General features: G+C 42.2%; 1 protein-coding gene across 3 annotated transcripts in view; it reads left to right on the top strand.

The window, feature by feature from the left end:
* The first annotated feature begins 4,391 nt into the window (after positions 1-4,391).
* The window catches only part of LOC109880845 (BRD4-interacting chromatin-remodeling complex-associated protein), a 50,842-nt gene continuing 42,035 nt past the window's right edge, over positions 4,392-13,198 (top strand). The window contains exon 1 of one of the 3 annotated variants that reach the window (XM_031791315.1): positions 4,392-4,516. The gene's annotated coding sequence lies outside the window, so the exon portion shown is untranslated. The remainder of the gene's footprint in view (positions 4,517-13,198) is intronic. The other 2 variants (XM_031791316.1, XM_031791317.1) reach the window with 2 other exon arrangements.

Genomic DNA, 13,198 nt, shown 5'->3' with positions numbered 1-13,198 from the left:
CTTTTCTTTCACAAACAAGGACATTTCTAAGTGACCCCAAACTTTTGACCGGTAGTGTACATGGAGGGAAAGTGTCAGTAACATGCATGTCAATCTCTGCTGGCTTTAAAGTTGAGGAGAGATTGACTGCATAACTATTGGTCTTTGTGACAGGTATTGACGTGTTGAAGGAACTGCCTGTTCAAGCAGTTGGCACACAGTTCAGACACTCATCGGTACAACACAAGACATGGAACCAGAGGTCTCTTCACAGTTCAGACACTCATCGGTACAACACAAGACATGCAACCAGAGGTCTCTTCACAGTTCCGACACTCATCGGTACAACACAAGACATGCAACCAGAGGTCTCTTCACAGTTCAGACACTCATCGGTACAACACAAGACATGCAACCAGAGGTCTCTTCACAGTTCAGGCACTCATCGGTACAACACAAGACATGCAACCAGAGGTCTCTTCACAGTTCAGACACTCATCGGTACAACACAAGACATGCAACCAGAGGTCTCTTCACAGTTCAGACACTCATCGGTACAACACAAGACATGCAACCAGAGGTCTCTTCACAGTTCAGACACTCATCGGTACAACACAAGACATGCAACCAGAGGTCTCTTCACAGTTCAGACACTCATCGGTACAACACAAGACATGGAACCAATTTTTTTTAAATAAATTATTTTACCTTTATTTAACCAGGTAGACAAGTTGAGAACAAGTTCTCATTTACAATTGCGACCTGGCCAAGATAAAGCAAAGCAGTTCGACAGATACAACGACACAGAGTTACACATGGAGTAAAACAAACATACAGTCAATAATACAGTATAAACAAGTCTATATACAATGTGAGCAAATGAGGTGAGAAGGGAGGTAAAGGCAAAAAAGGCCATGGTGGCAAAGTAAGTACAATATAGCAAGTAAAACACTGGAATGGTACTTTTGCAATGGAAGAATGTGCAAAGTAGAAATAAAAATAATGGGGTGCAAAGGAGCTAAATAAATAAATAAATACTAATTAAATACAGTTGGGAAAGAGGTAGTTGTTTGGGCTAAATTATAGGTGGGCTATGTACAGGTGCAGTTATCTGTGAGCTGCTCTGACAGTTGGTGCTTAAAGCTAGTGAGGGAGATAAGTGTTTCCAGTTTCAGAGATTTTTGTAGTTCGTTCCAGTCATTGGCAGCAGAGAACTGGAAGGAGAGGCGGCCAAAGAAAGAATTGGTTTTGGGGGTGACTAGAGAGATATACCTGCTGGAGCGTGTGCTACAGGTGGGAGATGCTATGGTGACCAGCGAGCTGAGATAAGGGGGGACTTTACCTAGCAGGGTCTTGTAGATGACATGGAGCCAGTGGGTTTGGCGACGAGTATGAAGCGAGGGCCAGCCAACGAGAGCGTACAGGTCGCAATGGTGGGTAGTATATGGGGCTTTGGTGACTAAACGGATTGCACTGTGATAGACTGCATCCAATTTGTTGAGTAGGGTATTGGAGGCTATTTTGTAAATGACATCGCCAAAGTCGAGGATTGGTAGGATGGTCAGTTTTACAAGGGTATGTTTGGCAGCATGAGTGAAGGATGCTTTGTTGCGAAATAGGAAGCCAATTCTAGATTTAACTTTGGATTGGAGATGTTTGATATGGGTCTGGAAGGAGAGTTTACAGTCTAACCAGACACCTAAGTATTTGTAGTTGTCCACGTATTCTAAGTCAGAGCCGTCCAGAGTAGTGATGTTGGACAGGCGGGTAGGTGCAGGTAGCGATCGGTTGAAGAGCATGCATTTAGTTTTACTTGTATTTAAGAGCAATTGGAGGCCACGGAAGGAGAGTTGTATGGCATTGAAGCTTGCCTGGAGGGTTGTTAACACAGTGTCCAAAGAAGGGCCGGAAGTATACAGAATGGTGTCATCTGCGTAGAGGTGGATCAGAGACTCACCAGCAGCAAGAGCGACCTCATTGATGTATACAGAGAAGAGAGTCGGTCCAAGAATTGAACCCTGTGGCACCCCCATAGAGACTGCCAGAGGTCCGGACAGCAGACCCTCCGATTTGACACACTGAACTCTATCAGAGAAGTAGTTGGTGAACCAGGCGAGGCAATCATTTGAGAAACGAAGGCTGTCGAGTCTGCCGATGAGGATGTGGTGATTGACAGAGTCGAAAGCCTTGGCCAGATCAATGAATACGGCTGCACAGTAATGTTTCTTATCGATGGCGGTTAAGATATCGTTTAGGACCTTGAGCGTGGCTGAGGTGCACCCATGACCAGCTCTGAAACCAGATTGCATAGCAGAGTAGGTATGGTGAGATTCAAAATGGTCGGTAATCAATCAAAAGAAGCGCTCTACCACAGCTACAGTACCATGTTATCTTTAATAATCATATTTGATTCTGAGTTCGGACATATAAAGTTTGCATGTTAATAAAGATATTTCTACAATGCATACTTTCAGTTTTTCCGAACTCACTCGCGCAAAAGGACGCTATCGCTGCTTGTGCCAGCACATGCGCAGATCAAATACACCGCTATTACTCTGATTAGGTCCTAATAATTTGAAAGAAAAGCTGGTGCTTTGATCAGTGTACGCTTACCTCGATTATGACCTTACGCCTACGAAGATAAGTAGAGTAAGGCGTTCACGTGGCTAATGCCATAATCAGTATCTAGTTATGTGCATGTAACCATACTGATAGAGTTACAGCAGGAAGGCTCTGGTCTGGATACTGTAGCACAGCTACTTTGCTGCAGCTTTTCAACTGTATTTTTTTAAACCTTTATTTAACTAGGCAAGTCAGTTAAGAACAAATTCTTATTTTCAATGACAGCCTAGGAACAGTGTGTTAACTGCCTTGTTCAGGGCAGAATGACAGATTTTTATCTTGTCAGCTCAGGGATTTTATCTTGCAACCATTTGGTTACAAGTCCAACACTCTAACCACTAGGCTACCTGCCGCCCCAGTGTTTCGCTAGTCTATACACCCTTTTATTTATTTTTATTTAACCTTTATTAAGAGCAAATTCTTATTTTACAATGACGGCCTACCCCTAACCCGGACAGAGCTGGGCCAATTGACTAGGACTGACACGGAGGACTTGTGAATAGCAGAATCAACAACCAAACAGTTGCTTTGTGAGAAGGTGTTAATGTTCAGTTAGCCATTGTTATGCTACCTCCATCTGCCGGCCTTTGGGCTATTGTTATGTAAATGCTGGCTGAAAATACCAGTGGCCTGGCTTTGGTCCTAAGTGAGAGCAGGTCTGCTGGAGCCATGGCCCAGTGAGACATGAATGTTGGCCAGCGTAAACTGAAACAGAAAAGTCTGAGTCTTTTAGTTTTGGATAAAACATTGGTGTAAATCCTGTACGGAAATAAATCAAAACATGTACTTGGTGCTGAAATCGATCAGTCTGCGCCCTCTAGTGGAGAATGTTTGTAAAATAGAGTCGCAGAAGAGCTGAGTACATCATTGTCCATGTTTTATGCATTACCGAAAGTCTCTAAATGCATGATTGAACATGCATAGATATCAAGGAAATATCTCGCAAAATACCTTTGCTCGTCATAGCATGCTGAGCGAGGTGACCTTTGTCCGAGTTTGCCACTGGTCAGATATTTTACATTTCCTCTAAATGCATGCTTCATTCAACTCCATAGGAATATTATTTTTATATACTATATGATTTGAGTCTAGCGTCAAAATGAACTAGAACCTTCTGTAACTACACACAACTTGGCCAATTATTTCCAGTCCCCATTCAAATTCAACCAATCACTGAGTGTAAACAACACAAAAAACCACGCCCCCAGGGAAGAATATATTTAAAGGTCCTAAACTTTCCCTGTATGCTGGAGGTAATTTACCTTAGTCATGAGTTAAATGACTAGTCCCTGACTTTTTATTTGCTAGATATTTAGCTTTCGGCCAATCACATAACAAGCTATATTTAATCACAAATAAAATAGCTTTATCACGAAAGCAGCTCTGACTGAGGCAAAGGAGGATTGCCGTGTATTTGCCTGTAACGTCAGTGTAGGGGGTATTTAAATTATGGTTACCCCAATACCCTGGTTATTAACACAATCTCACACATAACATGCAAATAGCATAACCTCAACCCAGTTAAATTAAGTGATAATGTTTCCATTAGTTTCTAACAGTGTATATAAGCTTATAAAGCTATAACAACAAAAATGCATTACAAAACTGCACAATGTTTCAATATACTTTGTTTGCAGCTATATACTTATCTGTATGACAGAGCATTCCTTTTTATGTCTATGGTATAAACTGGATCATTGCCTGTTGCACGGGGATAAACGAGGTACTATGACGGATAAACTGGCGCTCAAGGTTCATGGAAGGTTGAGGGATTTTCGATAGAAAGCACACGCAACAATACATTTGAACAGGCGAAGTCAGCAGGCGTCTGTTTCCTGCCTGTAGCTGGGTCCTGTATGGAAGCCCGTGCGAGGCTGTCCCGGAGACCCCGCGCTGCCTGCACCTCTCGTCTTGGGTGAGTTTGTGACAATGTAGCAATTTCTCTATTAATCTGAATAACTAGAATAAAGCTACAACATTTGCAGACTGCAAACCTCGATCAAAATTCCGTAGTCCTTGCATGACAAGGCGTTTCATTTTCCAACAAATTCCCAAGCACACCCCCTTGTCCAAGAGTATTCCAACATTAACTCATATTTTGCTTGCAAGGAGCTAGCTACGCAATTGCATTTAAGGCAAACAAAATAATGCGTCATGCAAGCTGAAGTGCAACGCTGCCTTGCATTATAAACGTGTTGATACTAAACCCGCTTGTGATGTTTTAAATGTCAAATGTATACTACGTCGGAATGTGTTAACACGAATGTTGATAGTCAGTTAGCTAACCTAGCAGCTAATGCTAACGAAAGGGAAACTGCACCAAAAGCTTCCAATAGTTAGTAAATTCAGACAATTAGCTACATGCATCAAACGAACATGCGAATTATTTTAGAGGACACTGTAGTTACAGGGAAAAACGACTATCATGTAAATACATTAGATGCATTCAACACTAGTTAGTGTCTCGCAGTGGTCCCTCCTTTCATATGCACCGCTCTGCTGGCTGCAATGGCTCGAGCGCTTCAGCTTCAAACCAACATTCTGGAGAGTAGCAAATGGACTTTTCTCCCTTTTATATAGGACACTGGTGTTATCGGCGTCAATCCGCTGCTCTAGTGTCCGCCTACCTAAACTCACCATCTGATCTCCCGTTAGCTTGCTACTACTCAACTTGTTTCTGTCAATACTCGATACGATCATAGTAGAGATATTTAAAACATAGCTGCTTTGAGCAACATCTTTGTACAGCATCAATATTTGGCAACTCTGAATTGAGCTTCTATTCTTTGCTTGTATTAAAATAAATCTATAAAAGGAATGATTATGGAGTGAGTGTGAACCGCACATTTTTACCTCGAGTGTATTTGACGTTAATCTATAATCTGTTGTTGAGAACCTATTTGTTATGGCTTTTCAACGTCTGCCATATTGTATTTGGTACAAATCATTCCCTATATTATACATTTCTAGAATCTGGTAATATTGTGTGGCTGTTGAACAAGTTGAGATTACTAAATTGGTTTTTACCTTAGATTGAATCTATATGTTTTGATCATGAGTTTCCAATGGTTGTAAAGCTCAGGAGAGGTCTGTCCATAGTAAAGATCTTTTTTTGACACCACACTCAACAAAGCAAGTCCTGCAGGCTCTAGTTTTATCTTGATTGTTGTCCAGTCATATGGTAAAATGCTGCAAAGAAAGACCTAGTTAAACTGCAGCTGGCCCAGAACAGAGTGACATGTCTTGCTCTTTATTATAATCAGAGGGCTAATTTTAATACTATGCATGCCAGTCTCTCTTGGCTAAGAGTAGAGGAAAGACTGACTGCGTCACTTATTGTTTTTGCATAGTCAACTTACACAGAGCACTGAAACACACACTTACCCCACCAGACATGCCACCAGAGGTCTTTTCACAGTCCCCAGGTCCAGAACAAATTCAAGGAAACGTACAGTATTATACAGAGCCATGATTGCATGGAACTCCCATTTTATATAGCACAAGTGAACAGCAAACCTGGTTTCAAAAAACAAGTACAGCAACACCTCACGGCACAACGTGACCTACTTGTTGTGTAACTGATAGATTCACACCACATGTTCCCTTGTTGTTTTTAAATGTACAGTACCAGTCAAAAGTTTGGGGACACCTACTCATTTCAGGGTTTCTTTATTTAAAAAAAAACTATTTTCTACATTGTAGAATAATGGTGAAGACATCAAAGCTTTTAAAGAACACATGGAATCATGTAGTAACCAAAAAGGTGTTGAACAAATCAAAATATATTTTATATTCTTCAAAGAAGCCACCGTTTGCCTTGATGACAACTTTGCGCATTCTGTCAACCAGATTCATGAGTTAGTCACCTGGAATGCAATTCAATTAACAGGTGTGCCTTGTTAAAAGTTAATTTGTGCAATTTCTTTCCTCCTTAATGTGTTTGAGCCAATCAGTTGTGTTGTGTCAAGGTAGGGGTGGTATACGGAAGATAGCCCTATTTGGTACAAGACCAAGTCCATATTATGGCAAGAACAGCTCAAATAAGCAAAGAGAAACGACAGTCCATCATCACTTTAAGACATGAAGATCAGTCAATAAGGAACATTTCAAGAACTTTTAAAGTTTCTTCATGTGCAGTCACAAAAACCATCAAGTGCTATGATGAAACTGGCTCTCATGAGGACTGCCACAGGAAAGGAAGACCCAGAATTACCTCTGCTGCAGAGGATACGTTCATTAGTTACCAGCCTCAGAGATTGCAGCACAAATGAATGCTTCAGTAGCAGACACATCTCAACATCAGATGTGTGAATCAGGCGTTTGTGGTCGAATAATAAGAAGAGACTTGCTTGTGCCAAGAAACATGAGCAATGGACATTAGACCAGTTGAAATCTGTCCTTTGGTCTGATGAATCCAAATTTGATATTTTCTGTTCCAACCGCCGTGTGTTTGTGAGACGCAGAGTTGGAGAACCATGATCTCTGCATGTGTGGTTCCCACCATGAAGCATGGAGGTGTGATAGTGTGGGGGCGCTTTGTGGTGACACTCAGTGATTTAATTTAAAAAAACGTTTTTTTAAATTCAAGGCTCTCTTAACCAGCATGGCTACCACAGCATTCTACAGCGATACGTACACTCATCTGGTTTGGGCTTACTGGAACTGTCATTTGTTTTTAAACAAGACAATGACCCAACACACCTCCACACTGTGTAAGGGCTATTTGACCAAGAAGGAGGGTGATGGAGTGCTTTATCAGATGACCTGGCCTCTACAATCACCAGACCTCAAACAAATTGAGATGGTTTGGGATGAGTTTGGACCACAGAGTGAAGGAAAAGCAGCCAACAAGTGCTCAGCATATGTGGGAACTCCTTCAAGACAGTTGGAAAAGCATTCCAGGTGAAGCTGGTTGAGAGAGAATTCCAAGAGTGTGCAAAGTGGTCATCAAGGCAAAGGGTGGCTACTTTGAAGAATCTCATATGTTTTCATTTGTTTTACACTTTTGGGTTACTGCATGATTCCATAAGTATTATTTCATCGTTTTCATTATTATTCTACAATGTACAAAATATTAAAAATGAAGGCAACACTCTTGAATGAGTAGGTGTGTCCAAACTTTTGACTGGTACTGTATGTACATTGTAAAGTATTTAGTCTGTAATGTATTTTTTGTTGTCGGACCCCAGTAAGACTAACTGTAGGCTAGTTCTTAGAGTCAATGTGGGATTTACCTCGTCTATGTACTTATTGATGAATCCTGTGACTGTTGTGGTAAACTCCTCAATGTTATAGGATGTGTCCCAGTCTTTACTAGCAAAACACTATTGTAGCCCCACATCACTTATATAGTGTGCGCATCACTGGTACTTCCTGTTGGTTAAAAGGAAGCAGAAGGCTATATATGTCATTTGCCCTGATGGTCTGTGTGAGTAAAGTTAATCAATCAAATTTATTTATGAAGCCCTTCTTACATCAGCTGATGCCACAAAGTGCTGTTCCAGAAACCCAGCCTAAAACCACAGACGGCAAGCAATGCAGACGTAGAAGCACGGTGGCTAGGAAAAACTCCCTAGGAAGAAACCTAGAGAGGAACCAGGCTATGAGGGGTGGCCAGTCCTCTTCTGGCTGTGCCGGGTGGAGAATATAGCAGAAACATGGCCAAGATGTTCAAATGTTCATAGATGACCAGCAGGGTCAAATAATAATAATCACAGTAGTTGTCGAAGGTGCAACAGGTCAGCACGGAGTTATCAGGCCAGGTAATCCTGAGGCATGATCCTAGGGCTCAGGTCCTCAGAGAGAGAAAGAAAGAGAGAATTAGAGAGCATGCTTAAATTCACACAGGACACCGGATAAGACAGGAGAAATTCCCAAGATATAACAAACTGACCCTAGCCCCCGACACAAACTGCTGCAGCATAAATACTGGAGGCTGAGACAGGAGGGGTCAGGAGACACTGTGGCCCCATCCGATGATACCCCTGGACAGGGCCAAACAGGCAGGATATAACTCCACCCACTTTGCCAAAGCACAGCCCCCACAACACTAGAGGGATATCTTCAACCACCAACATTCCATCCTGAGACAATGCTGAGTATAGCCCACAAAGATCTCCCCCACGGCACAACCCAAGGGGGGGCGCCAACCCGGACAGGAAGATCACGTCTGTGACTCAACCCACTCAAGTGACTCACCCCTCCTAGGGACGGCATGGAAGAGCACCAGTAAGCCAGTGACTCAGCCCCTGTAATAGGGTTAGAGGCAGAGAATCCCAGTGGAGAGAGGGGAACCGGCCAGGCAGAGACAGCAATGGCAGTTCGTTGATCCAGTGCCTTTTTGTTCATCTTCACACTCCTGGGCCAGACTACACTCAATCATATGACCCACTGAAGAGATGAGTCTTCAATAAAGACTTAAAGGTTGAGACCGAGTCTGCGTCTCTCACATGGGTTGGTAGACCATTCCATAAAAATGTAGCTCTATAGGAGAAAGCCCTGCCTCCAGCTGTTTGCTTAGAAATTGTAGGGACAGTAAGGAGGCCTGCTTCTTGTGACCGTAGCGTACGTGTAGGTATTTACGGCAGGACCAAATCGGAGAGATGGGTAGGAGCCCATGTAATGCTTTCTAGGTTAGCAGTAAAACCTTAAGTCACGTCAATCTGGAAAGTTTTGAATATGTCCTGTCAATTTTTCAACCAATTTAAAAAATATATATTTTATTATTAATATTTTATTTCCCTTTCCAGGTGATTTTAGTCAAGCTTTGCCTACTAGCCTTGTTTCCCTAATGTTCTGCCCAAGTCCGTGGGCAATTTTGATTCGATTGTATGGTTACAGATTAATTTCTAGAGGAGAAAAATACGTTCTAATGTTGCAAACACAGCCTGCTTCCTGTTGTCACCCGGATTCAAATGTATTTTTTCCCTAAGCATATTTGAGATACTTAACATCATGATATTAAAGGCCCATTTTACTTGATGTTTAGTCTACTTCATGTTTTCTGTTTTGGCATGGAAAATCAAGTTTAGTGGTATCGCGATGCTGTGATTAGGTTCAGGATGCAATGAGGGACATGTAGCCTATGACCTTGGTGGAAGTCTGTTCTTTCAGCCAGAACAGAGAATGGAGAGAAAAACCACAACTTCCCCCTAAACGATAATCACACTTTCAGTGCAGCCAGTTGGGTTGTCTGGAGGGACAGGTTTCAGTTTTCCTAGAGTGTGACGGAAAGCCGTCTCCAAAGCATGTCACCGGCTAACCCATTCCTAGATGCTGACTACCTTTAGTGCATATTGACGATATGGCCGGGGGAGTATTGTTGCGAGCCCCGACACTCATTCCGAAAGTTAAAACGCATGGCCTGTGTTACCTTCCGTGTCTTTCATATCAGCAAAACAGTAACATTACTACTTTATAAGGTTAGGTTAGTGTTCTCACACGGCCATACTTTTGTGTTACAGCGCTTGTTTATGGAAGAACTAGGCGGATACCTGTGCTAATTATCTATCTAGTTAACTGGGGAGGAAGTGATGTTGCCGTGTGTTAGCTAACTGGGGAGGAAGTGATGTTGCCGTGTGTTAGCTGACTGGGGAGGAAGTGATGTTGCCGTGTGTTAGCTGACTGGGGAGGAAGTGATGTTGCTGTGTGTAAGCTGACTGGGGAGGAAGTGATGTTGCCGTGTGTAAGCTGACTGGGGGGGAAGTGATGTTGCCGTGTGTACGCTGACTGGGGAGGAAGTGATGTTGCTCAGCTGGAGCTTGTGGATCTGTGCTAAACTGCTTCAGTACGTGGTTTTATTTGAAAGATTCTTTCTTGCTGATATGAAAGATAAGGGACACATGTTTCAAAAACCATTTCACAAGCGATTATTGACATTTCTTAACGTTAAAAAACATAATTGGAATTATAGTAAACACGCAGCCAACCATGGGTGAAGCTAACCCGCTAAAAGCCTACCCTACAGCGAAGGTTTTTCCAGAACTAGTCACTGCCTAGCTGGTTGGATTCTATGAACTAATTTCCACCTTGAGAAAGATATACCTTTGATATTGATCCAGTGAAACTGTGAGCATGATACGCCTCTTGATAGTGTGTATTTTATTTAAACAGTCACATTGAGAATTATTTAGAACTGTATCTATTACAGTGCCTTGCGAAAGTATTCGGCCCCCTTGAACTTTGCGACCTTTTGCCACATTTCAGGCTTCAAACATAAAGATATAAAACTGTATTTTTTGTGAAGAATCAACAACAAGTGGGACACAATCATGAAGTGGAACGACATTTATTGGATATTTCAAACTTTTTTAACAAATCAAAAACTGAAAAATTGGGCGTGCAAAATGATTCAGCCCCTTTACTTTCAGTGCAGCAAACTCTCTTCAGAAGTTCAGTGAGGATCTCTGAATTATCCAATGTTGACCTAAATGACTAATGATGATAAATACAATCCACCTGTGTGTAATCAAGTCTCCGTATAAATGCACCTGCACTGTGATAGTCTCAGAGGTCCGTTAAAAGCGCAGGGAGCATCATGAAGAACAAGGAACACACCAGGCAGGTCCGAGATACTGTTGTGAAGAAGTTTAAAGCCGGATTTGGATACAAAAAGATTTCCCAAGCTTTAAACATCCCAAGGAGCACTGTGCAAGCGATAATATTGAAATGGAAGGAGTATCAGACCACTGCAAATCTACCAAGACCTGGCCGTCCCTCTAAACTTTCAGCTCATACAAGGAGAAGACTGATCAGAGATGCAGCCAAGGGGCTCATGATCACTCTGGATGAACTGCAGAGATCTACAGCTGAGGTGGGAGACTCTCCATAGGACAACAATCAGTCGTATATTGCACAAATCTGGCCTTTATGGAAGAGTGGCAAGAAGAAAGCCATTTCTTAAAGAAATCCATAAAAAGTGTCATTTGGCGACAAGCCACCTGGGAGACACACCAAACATGTGGAAGAAGGTGCTCTGGTCAGATGAAACCAAAATTGAACGTTTTGGCAACAATGCAAAATGTTATGTTTGGCGTAAAAGCAACACAGCTCATCACCCTGAACACCCTATCCCCACTGTCAAACATGGTGGTGGCAGCATCATGGTTTGGGCCTGCTTTTCTTCAGCAGGGACAGGGAAGATGGTTAAAATTGATGGGAAGATGGATGGAGCCAAATACAGGACCATTCTGGAAGAAAACCTGATGGAGTCTGCAAAAGACCTGAGACTGGGACGGAGATTTGTCCAACAAGACAATGATCCAAACATAAAGCAAAATCTACAATGGAATGGTTCAAAAATAAACATATCCAGGTGTTAGAATGGCCAAGTCAAAGTCCAGACCTGAATCCAATCGAGAATCTGTGGAAAGAACTGAAAACTGCTGTTCACAAATGCTCTCCATCCAACCTCACTGAGCTCGAGCTGTTTTGCAAGGAGGAATGGGAAAAAAATTCAGTCTCTCGATGTGCAAAACTGATAGAGACATACCCCAAGCGACTTACAGCTGTAATCGCAGCAAAAGGTGGCGCTACAAAGTATTAACTTAAGGGGGCTGAATAATTTTGCACGCCCAATTTTTCCGTTTTTGATTTGTTGAAAAAGTTTGAAATATCCAATAAATGTCGTTCCACTTCATGATTGTGTCCCACTTGTTGTTGATTCTTCACAAAAAAATACAGTTTTATATCTTTATGTTTGAAGCCTGAAATGTGGCAAAAGGTCGCAAAGTTCAAGGGGGCCGAATACTTTCGCAAGGCACTGTAAATAAAAGCAATCCCATTCAACTACAAAGAGGTCCTCAATCAATAATTTTTTATTTTATTTCACCTTTATTTAACCAGGTAGGCTAGTTGAGAACAAGTTCTCATTTCCAACTGCGACCTGGCCAAGATAAAGCATAGCAGTGTGAACAGACAACACAGAGTTACACATGGAGTAAACAATTAACAAGTCAATAACACAGTAACAATCAATAATGTTAACTGCCTGAGTGACACCAGCCCATCTAACTGCCTTGAACTTGCAGATTGTTCCACAAATTAGGAGCAAAACCCCCCTGCAGATTTTCCCAAATCTGTGGAGACTGGAGGGATCTCTAGTGTTATCCATTCTTGTAAACGGGTTTGGTAATTTAGGATTTTCATCTTAATTAATGATGTTACATATAGAGGGAGTTTCTGTCAGATTGCTTTGTAATTAAGTAAGAGCATGCAGCGTTCCTCTTAGATAGAGGTCTGTATGCACCCTGTCGTCTGTATGCACCCTGTCGTCTGTATGCACACAATAGCCCTATTTGGTAAAAGACACTCTGTATAACGGCAAGAACAGCTCAAATAAGCAAAGAGAAACGACAGTCCGTCATTACTTTAAGACATTGTCAGTCAATATGGAAAGTTTCCTCATGTGCAGTCGCAAACACCATCAAGCGCTATGATGACACTGGCTCTCATGAGGACACTCATGATGGAGTGCTGTATCAGATGACCTGGCCTCCATAATCCCCTGACCTCAACCAAATTGAGATGGTTCGGGATGAGTCAGACCGCAGAGTGAAGGAGAAGCAGCCAACAAGTGCTCAGCATGTGTGGGAACTCC

Source organism: Oncorhynchus kisutch, linkage group LG15, assembly GCF_002021735.2.
Source record: "Oncorhynchus kisutch isolate 150728-3 linkage group LG15, Okis_V2, whole genome shotgun sequence".
NCBI classification, from domain to species: domain Eukaryota; kingdom Metazoa; phylum Chordata; class Actinopteri; order Salmoniformes; family Salmonidae; genus Oncorhynchus; species Oncorhynchus kisutch.
The sequence above is the reverse complement of the archived record's forward strand: the minus strand, read 5'-3'. Positions and strand labels throughout refer to the sequence as shown.